This window comes from Tupaia chinensis, unplaced genomic scaffold (assembly GCF_000334495.1).
Source record: "Tupaia chinensis unplaced genomic scaffold, TupChi_1.0 Scaffold000084_3, whole genome shotgun sequence".
NCBI lineage: Eukaryota > Metazoa > Chordata > Mammalia > Scandentia > Tupaiidae > Tupaia > Tupaia belangeri.
The window spans coordinates 2,470,764-2,480,073 of NW_006159546.1; the positions used below are offsets into that span (position 1 = coordinate 2,470,764).

The 9,310-nt window shown below is 36.5% G+C and overlaps 1 non-coding gene across 1 annotated transcript; it reads right to left on the reverse strand.

Moving 5' to 3' along the window:
* Positions 1-235: 235 nt before the first annotated feature.
* LOC114006788 (U6 spliceosomal RNA) lies at positions 236-338 on the reverse strand. The gene has a single exon (XR_003548465.1). It is a non-coding gene; the product is annotated as a U6 spliceosomal RNA (small nuclear RNA).
* Between the last annotated feature and the right edge of the window lie 8,972 nt (positions 339-9,310).

A 9,310-nucleotide genomic window follows, 5' to 3' on the forward strand; every position in this document is an offset into this window, starting at 1 on the left:
GTTGTATAGTAGGAATTCATTGTCATTTCAGTGAACTATAGCTCTATATCATAGGAAATACCAGTCTAGCATCAGCAACATAAGAATAATGCCTGTTTATACATATAATTTTATTATTATGATTTATAGTCAATCATTGTACATCTCTACATCATACATTATGTTTTTCAAGGTCTGTAAGTAGTATTCAAAAATCAAATCAAGGATGATACCATAAACATAATTTTTAACAGGGAAAAATATAGACTACTTCACAAATTTGTGTGTCATTCTTATGCAGGGGCCAGCTAATCTTTTCTGTTATCATTAATTATTAACAATATTTATAATAATTATTATATAATTAATAATTATAATTATAATAACTAATAATATCCAATTTTGGTATAGGTGCTGCTGAAGCAAGCACTGTTCTTAAATATTTTTTAGTGCCATAGTTGCTAAGCATGAACTTCTCCTTAAATCTTCACAAAATATTTACATTATGATCAATAATTAGCAGATATTTACACAACTGATAGTGGGCCATGGCATGCATTTATGTGTATGAGAGCATATTGGAGCCATTACAAATCCAACTATTCCCATTAAATATTATACAGTGAAGTAAATGTTAGTTGTCTCAACGATTTGAGCTATTTTCTAGTTTGGGTATCCAATTCCTGAAATATTTTCATAAATGTATTTGTTTTGAACTAGTTTTAAATCCTACTCCCTAAATGGAAATGTGTGTAATGTATTAGTATAAATGGCAAAGCCTCAGAATACAGAGGGAAAACAAGGGATAAAATGAAGTTTTCTGAATCAACATATTTTTAAAAAAATTTTTTCTGTGTCTAACTTTAAAAATGGGAATAGCGGTGTCTATTCTTCTACATTCTCAGAGTAATAACCTTCTGAATAACCTTTTGAATAGCCTTCTGCATAGGTTATTCAAAAGGCAAATCCATTAAGAATTTACACAATGTTGGGGCTTGCAGGCGACATGGTGGTTAAGGGCACTGGCATCCCATAGGTTGATCACGATTTGAGTTTTGGACCTGGAGGCTTGCTTTCTCACTTTCTCTCTGTCTCTCTCTCATCAAATTAAAATTTAAAAATACAGTTAAATAAAATATTTGTTAAAAAATAAATAATTTTCACAATAATCTAATTTGTATGCACTTGAACCGTAAGTGCCTTACAAACCTCAACAGGAGCACGGGTACCTAGATACAATTAGTGTAGTTTTTTTGAATTAAAGAACTAATGAATGTTAAGAGTCAGAAATAAAAAAACTGAGTTCTGTAATTATCGGATTATTTTAACATAGTCACAAAGCTTGAAACTAAACTAAATTTAATTCCTATTTGGAATGAATAAGTACTTAGAGGAAGAAAGTCTTGTACTGGCATGGTGCCAACATATAAATTTGGTTTCATGTATTAAACAAATATTTCTTTGGTGCCAGACATTGTACTAATTGCTACAAGTAAAATTGTGAGTTAAAAAGATCACCTGGGGGCTAGCAGGTGAAGTGGTGGTTAAGGCCCTGGATTCTCACATGGCTGAATGCAGTTTGAGTCCTGGACCTGGCGGATTGAAAACTACACCGGGTGCACGCGCGTGTGTGCCCAAAGTCCCAGGAGGAGAATGGATGAAATGGATGGAAAAGGGTTGTGGCATGGTCATCCCCAAAGGGGATCCCTCTCATTTACTCTCTGTCTATGGAGAACACTTAAAACCCAGGCAAAAACCTTATAGAAAAGAAAGAAAAAGAAAAGAAAGAAAAAAATTACCCATTGTCCTTGAGAATTTACAGTTTACCCAAGACCAATTATTTGCACATGCTATTTTCACTTTCAGAACTCGGGTAATATTTCTCATTTTACTAATGTTTCTCTAATCAACTTTGCTCTCTTTAAATGACAATAATGGCCCTAATTTGAGAGTTGGCTGTAGTTTTTCTTATTAAGTCTTAGTACACTTCCAATATAATAAAGAAATTGAAAAACAAAATTCAAAACTTAATACAGGATTAAAAAATGTATGATTTCTGGCAAGATGGTAGATAGTTGGGGTAAAAAGACAGTAATAAGCACATTCAAAAAGACCCATTATAATTCTAGTCACTATTCTAGAAATTTAGAAACTGTCAATATGCTTATTAAAATATGCATTTAATTGACTTACAAAATGAGAATTATGAGTAAAGAAAACAAAACTTTTAATACTTGCACAAATTTCAATTTTTTGAATCCTGTGGGTACTCTTCCATAACTTGCTTCATTGAAATGAAGGGAAAGAAGAGAAAATATCCCTTCATTAGCATTTACTTTTTCAATTTGCAAGGACATCTCGCCATTTCCACCACTACCACCAAAGACTCTCAACAAGTTACTTTGGAAAAATAAGAAGTTTAGAGTCAAATATTTCTACAGACAGCTGTTTCCTACTGACATTTTGTGAATTACAAACAAATCACTCACTAATAATTTGTATTTACATGCTATTTTTCTTCTGAAAAGCTAGAAAGACTTAATTTCTTTCTACTTCTGTTATTACCAAAGGTTAAAAAAAATTATAATGCTAACCATTGCCCCATGATGTTATAAATAAAAGCCTTTAAACCGCTTCAATCACTTCCAATAAATAATGCCAGGTATAAAATACTATTATTAACTATGCATTGATCACGCGAAGCCCATCATTAAAGAATAACTTTAAAACTTAGAAATCTTCACTGCGGTTGGGAACAGAAGCAGCATTTAATTAGAAAGAAAGCCTGCATTGTGAAACTTCAAAACTGAAATGTCAGAGATTTCGTGCATTTATTTGGGACATAAATGCTAGAAGGAAAAAAGGCCTTCCATGTACCAATACTCAGAAACATCCTCCTCATGATTTAATCTATTTTTAATGTGTTAAATTATTCTTTGGGTAAAATGTCCATTTCAATGGTTGCTATCTCATAAAACATTCTGAAAATGCAATGGATTGACCATTCCTCATGTCTTCTAAGTATTCCAAGTTAATTCTTTTTTTCTTTTCCTTTCTCCATAAAAAGACAGATAGAAAAAGAGAAAGAGAGAGGGCGAAAACACCTCTCCTGGGCATGGTCATATCACAATCCTTTTCACCATTTCTCCATCCTATCCGGATTTGGGGCAAACACACACACACACACACACACTCAGTGCCAGGACCAAGATTCCAACTGCATGGTCAGCCATGTAGGATCCAGCTCCCTTAATTACTAGGCTATAGGGCCGGCCCTGTAGGTTGGTTCTAGTGAAGTAAGTTACTTCAGCACTAGAGAGTGACATTCCAGGGAGTAGCATGGATCACAGGAAATCACAAAGTGATCTCTTTCCCCTCTTTCCTTGAATTAAAGTTTTTTTGGGTAAATTCAGAATTTGTAGGGAGAAAGGGCTTTCTCTTATTCAATAAATATCTGTTACCTCATGAGGTACCCCATGAGATGGTCTTTTTTGTACTCCTCATTACTCAGTTACGTTATATCTGAAAATGCAACATGACTCACTAAAGAGTCGATCTACATTTTATTTTCTTTGATTTTTTTGAAAAAATGTGTTAGATTCTCTGAGGTATGTAACAAGGAAACAACGGTTCTAAATCCATCGAAATGAAAATCTACACTCTTTTTGAAGGAGATCATTGAGGCAAGACCCCTAATTCATATTTTAGATGTTAATATTTGTTTCATCTTGGAAGACAAAAAAGCAAAATACCTGCAAAAGGTAGGAGTATCTGTTTTATTACCGAGAGAGATGGCATATAAGTAATATCTAGATTTCGTCGTAGCTCTAATATTGAACCGACTCATTGCTAACACAAACAGTAAAGGTCTCTTTCTTCCCATAGCTATTACTGTAATGATCCTGGGTGAAATAAAGTCTAGTGACTCTTTAATGGCTTCAGAATTGAGTGCAAAGCTTCTGAGTCACACATATGTCATGTAATTTAGGCACACTCTACTTTGCCTTCTTTCCTTTTCTCTTTTTTTCTTTTCTTTCTTTACTTTTCTTTTTTCTTTTCTTCTTAATTTCATCTTAATCTGTATTTGAAGCCTGTTTTGCTTCCCTCTCCTAATTTCAGATTGAAGCAGAAGACCAGGTTCTTTGGAATAAGAAAAGATCCTTGGGCTAGGAAACAAAATCTCCGCCTCCCTCTTCCACTTACAACCTCCTTCATTTGCAGTGATAGGGAGGATGAGTCTGTTTAGAAAAAATAAATTTTTATTTTATTTTGTTTCTTTTTTTTTTTTTTTTAAGGTTTTTGCCATAGGGCACATGAACTTCCTGGAGAGAGACAGAGAAAGACGGTGAGAGGGAAATTGAGAAATCACCCCCAAACACCTGCCAGGCAGGATGGCCATACAGCAATCTCCTTTCCTCCATTTTCCGCCTGGGTTTTTGGGCATGCACGTACATGTGCCTGGTATGATTTCCAAGCTATGAGATGTGGGACTTGAATTGCAGTCGGCCATGAGAAAGTCCAGCGTCCCAATCGCTATGCCACCTGCTAATCTCAAGTGCAAATATTGCTTTACTAAACAAAGTCAGGAGTATTCCTCTGTCCTGGCTGATTATTTCTCTGGCCCACATAGCCCAGCACTCAGTGTCTTTCTGGGGTACACATCCAAATACCTGCGTTCTTTTGTGGTGGTTTCAGAAGTAGTTAAGAGGGATTTAATAGACATCTCCCACTGCAACTGTCCCTGAATTTTGAAATGCAGTCCCAGTAAACCTCCTTTGGACATCACCCCACACTTCTCCACCTACTCCTGATGGCCAATCATCTTTCCTCCCAATTTTTGCTGTGGCATCTAATTCCTTTACGTGACATTTAAAGCAAATAGCTCAAACTCAGATAATTGCTTCAGTCAGTCACTCACTAATAATCATGCCAACCAGAGGAGCAGACAGCTTTACTCTTTCAGTCAGTCACTCCCAGGACGTCTCCCTACTCATCTCAGGTTCTTCAGATAGCCAAAGGACTCATCAATAGGTCTGTGGATTTAATGGTATACAGCCTAGGAGTCAAATATTGGACCTTAATTCTTATAGGCACAATTAATCTTTACGAAGTAATGGCTTAAAGCAGCCCTAGATTACCCTTCTTCTCCAAGAACACTGCACTCCCTAAACACATTCTAAATCATTCTTCTCATTCTCTTTATTGAGTAAAAAAACGCTGCACTCCCTAAACATATTCTACATCATTCTTCTCATTCTCTTTATTGAGTAAAAGGTGGCCGTGTAATTAATTATGTTGACTCTACTGAATGCTTTATGGGAGCATGAGTTATTGTTGTAGTGGGCCTCAGCAACTCATTGTCCTTAGAACTCAGAATTGATTCAGCAAATATTTATTGAGTAGCAATAATGTAAAAAGAACTTCTGAAGCAGATGGTGTGGTGGTTAAGGCATTGGATTCCCACATGGTTGACCATGATTCGAGACCCAGACATGGGTACTTGAAAATCATGCTGGGCACGTATGTGCATGTGCCCAAAATCCCAGGAGGAAAATAGAGGAGAAGAGATTGTGGTGTGGCAATCCATTGTGAGAGATAATTCCCACTGTCTCTCTATATCTCTCTGGTGACTGCACTCACTCTATGGTAAAAGCCTTAAGAAAAAATAAAAGAAAAGAGGAAAGAAAAGAGGAAAGAAAAAAAAAAAAAGAAGAGAAATTTGAACAGAGACTGGCGAACTAGAATAAGTATATATTTATATACGTATATCAATCACTGCTTAGTACACAATAGACATAAATGAATTATCTAGTACATGAAAGAATCAACACCATTTATTAAAACTAGAGGATTTGTTTTATGTAGATCAGTAATTTGAATTATTTTTCCATACTAATTCTCCAGAATTAAATTTACTTTGAATTCTCTGGTCATTGCCCCATGCTTAGTTATCCATCCCAGTGCGTACTAGGTAATGCCTACCTTTATAGAGCACTTACTAATTTCTAGGCACTATGAAAAATGATACGTATATAATTTTCATTGTAAAATTGTTTTCACCTCTTCTTTAAAATATTTTTTATTCAACTTTATTTATTTATTTTAATTTGAACAGAGAGAGACAGAGCGAGAGAGAGGTGTGAAGGAGTGAAAAGCAAGGGGACTCAACAATATTTTGTTGATATTTATAACACGCTTGAGAAGTCTAGTTTTAAAAGAGTCACCAATTATATTGTAGACAAACCAAGCATTTGCTCAGAGGACTGGAAAACAATGCAAAGTGAAATGCAAATCTCCCCCAAAACTGGTTGAAGTAATTGTGTTGGATCACAGCGCTTGTGTCCTATTCCAGTGCTTTGTTTTTCCAATTCCTTTGAGTGGTCCTTGATTAAGTCTTAAGAAGAAGGTAACAGAGCTTGGCTCTAACTTGCCTTTGACATGAATTTTGTGACTTTAGCCAACCCCTGTGAAGTGTAAAGATTAAAACATAGTCGTGACACCTATATTGTCAGAGAGTGTGAAGGGGAGATGAGAAATGTAGACTTTACCAAGAACACTTTTCTTAGCAGAAACAAATCTGGAATTCCAATTCAGACTTGTCTCGCTCTGAAGCCTAGACACTGAGCAACTCCACATGACACGTACACGGTTTTCCAGGCAGTTCACAGTGATTTCCAGGTGACATACAAATATCTTTTTTTGTATTGCTTCCATTCTTTGTTTTCCTGAGTTTTTTACAGAAAAGCAAGGGATAGCAACTGCAGGTAGGTGTTCCATTAAGGGATCAAGACCGTGTACTATGATGTCGTGAAAGCCTTCTGTCTCTCTATGTTTAATATCCTGTGAAAAGACATTTAATAACCTATTCCCTCAGGCAGTTTCAGTTTATCCAAATTCTTGAGGGATAGTTTAAGATGAAAACGTTACTACGCTGGGTTTCCTTTGAAAGACTTTGCGAGCCAGCCACACTTGTTAAGACACCTTCAGAGAAATAATTCTCACCACCTTTGGCTATTGCCTACTGTTTTTACAAATCGAACCTCTGACACTGATTTATTTTGGTTTCTATCCACAACTGGGAGTTAAGTTCTGAGGATGTACTGCACTTTCACAGGTCGTGGCAAAGGAGTTAGGAATGGGCAGTTGACAGGCAAAGTCACTTAACAGTCTTAGAAAAGGTCCTTCATAGCCAAGGACCTACTCCATAGGATTAGATAGACATGAAATATAAACGTTGCTTCCTGTTTTTTCACCACAACAAAAATAATACAAAAAAATGGACTGGTAATCTTTTATTTTATTTTATTTTATTTTTTTAGATTTCCATCGTAGGGTCCATATGCTCACAGGAGAGAGGGGAAGATGGAGGGAAAGTGAGAAATCACTAGAATGTGGTGAAGCAGGCAGTCACGTGCTGCCAATTCATTTTTCGAGGGCATTTAAATGAAAACGAAATACGGAATGTCAACCTTTCTTTTTAATTATGTATTTATCATCTATTATGCCATATTGAGGAGATAGCAGAGGAAACCTAGTTCCTGAAGTCAGTACAAAAATACTCATTGAGTGTTTGTAAAGTGTTAGTCTTTCATATATATCAGGGTTGGCTAGCTGCTTATTTCACTAATTGTGTCACCCCCTGGAGTTGGAGGAAGTTGCCCACACCAGTGGCTAACCTATAGCCATGCACCTACTGCATGGCAGGTGCAGGACCTGTCACTGGGTGTGGGGGGGAGACATATTTAACATTGGCAAACTACTAGAATGGGGGTGGAGATGCTCATCACTTGTACTGAGCTCAGTCTGAGCATGAGGGCGGTTGTGCTTACTTTCAATGAACTGCTCAGTCTGGGTCAGAAGGGTGTGGGTGTCTGCCTTGTAGTACGAAGGGTCATTTCCTCCCCTCTCTCTGGCATGAGGAGGCTTCCAGTATTCTCCTTTGCTCTAGCCACCCTGATCTTTCCCTCCACTCAGACTCACATTTCAGAAAGGTCCTCAGAAGTTTCTGGGGTGGGGGAGTGTGAGCATGCTCATCTTTAAAGGAGGAATGCTCAGAATCTTCCATTTCTGCTGGTGGTGGGGTGCACTTCCATGCCATGTTCTGGGAAGGCAAGGATCAGTGTCTTAGATCTCTGATGGAAGGGGGATAGTTTCACTGAAATCTAACAAATAAATTCCTGGGGTGCTGCTAAACATCTTGCAAAGCACAGGACCACTCTCATAACATAGCATTTTTCAGCCCAATATGTCCATGGTCTCATGGTTGAGAAATCCTGCATTAGATCACTAATGTTAAATTAAAAATATATGTTATAATCCTCCACCGAGAACTGTATGGAAAAATGTTATTTTAATACATTCTTACATTATGTAAATAGGAGTTCAAAATAATCCTAAAAACTGCATAGTTTTTGAGATACCTCAATGTCTTACAATGACAAAATTACACACACCACAGATGTTTAAAAGTTTTCAAGAGTACTGGGAATAATTTCCATATAACTTTGGAGTCTAACGATAACGCTGTGGTTTGAGAGACAGAATGGTAACAGATAATCACCTTGTCCTTCTGTAATATTTGCCGTTATGTGTGACTACTGATTATGCGGATTTCAGGAGCTGTACATGAAGCCAGGTCATGAACCTCCGTACACTCCGGTATTTTGATTTCTAAAGGCTAGGATTTAGCTGACTTATATCAATAACATTAATTTACTCTGATTGTTTAGAACTCCAAAAATAATTTAGATTATTTGAAAATGACCTTCTCTGACATAAGATTTTTCTGGCTGTTTCTTACAGGGTGCATTTTTGCCCCAAATTGTATCTTTGAAAATAAAATTCACTTTATAACTACCAGGGTCTTCGATTTTTTTAATTGAATTTTTAATAAAGAATGCCATCACGAACACTCTGCAAGTGAAGTTTTGTATGATGAAGGCTTGTATCATGCATAATTACAAAGCTTGGTAAATGCAGATGGCATGGTACTCCTAACAGTAATTCATAAGAGAGGCTTTCAGCCATCAGTGTGCTATGGAACACTGAAAGTCGAAATTCGCAAGTTAATGGCTTGCCCTTTTCTGACAGCACACCAGATTTTCACACTATAAGTAACACTTTGCCTCATCCAACAACTGAATTGTTGACAAGGGCACTTAGGCTACTCGGAACAGCAAAAAATATCAAGTACATCAAAAGCTGGTGAGTAAGAAGGGAGAACAATAAAATTAAAGAAAACAAAGGAGCAGAGAACTCTCAACTTTTCACACTGTTGGATCAACTATCCCAGTGATTTTATTATATATATATATATATATATATATATATA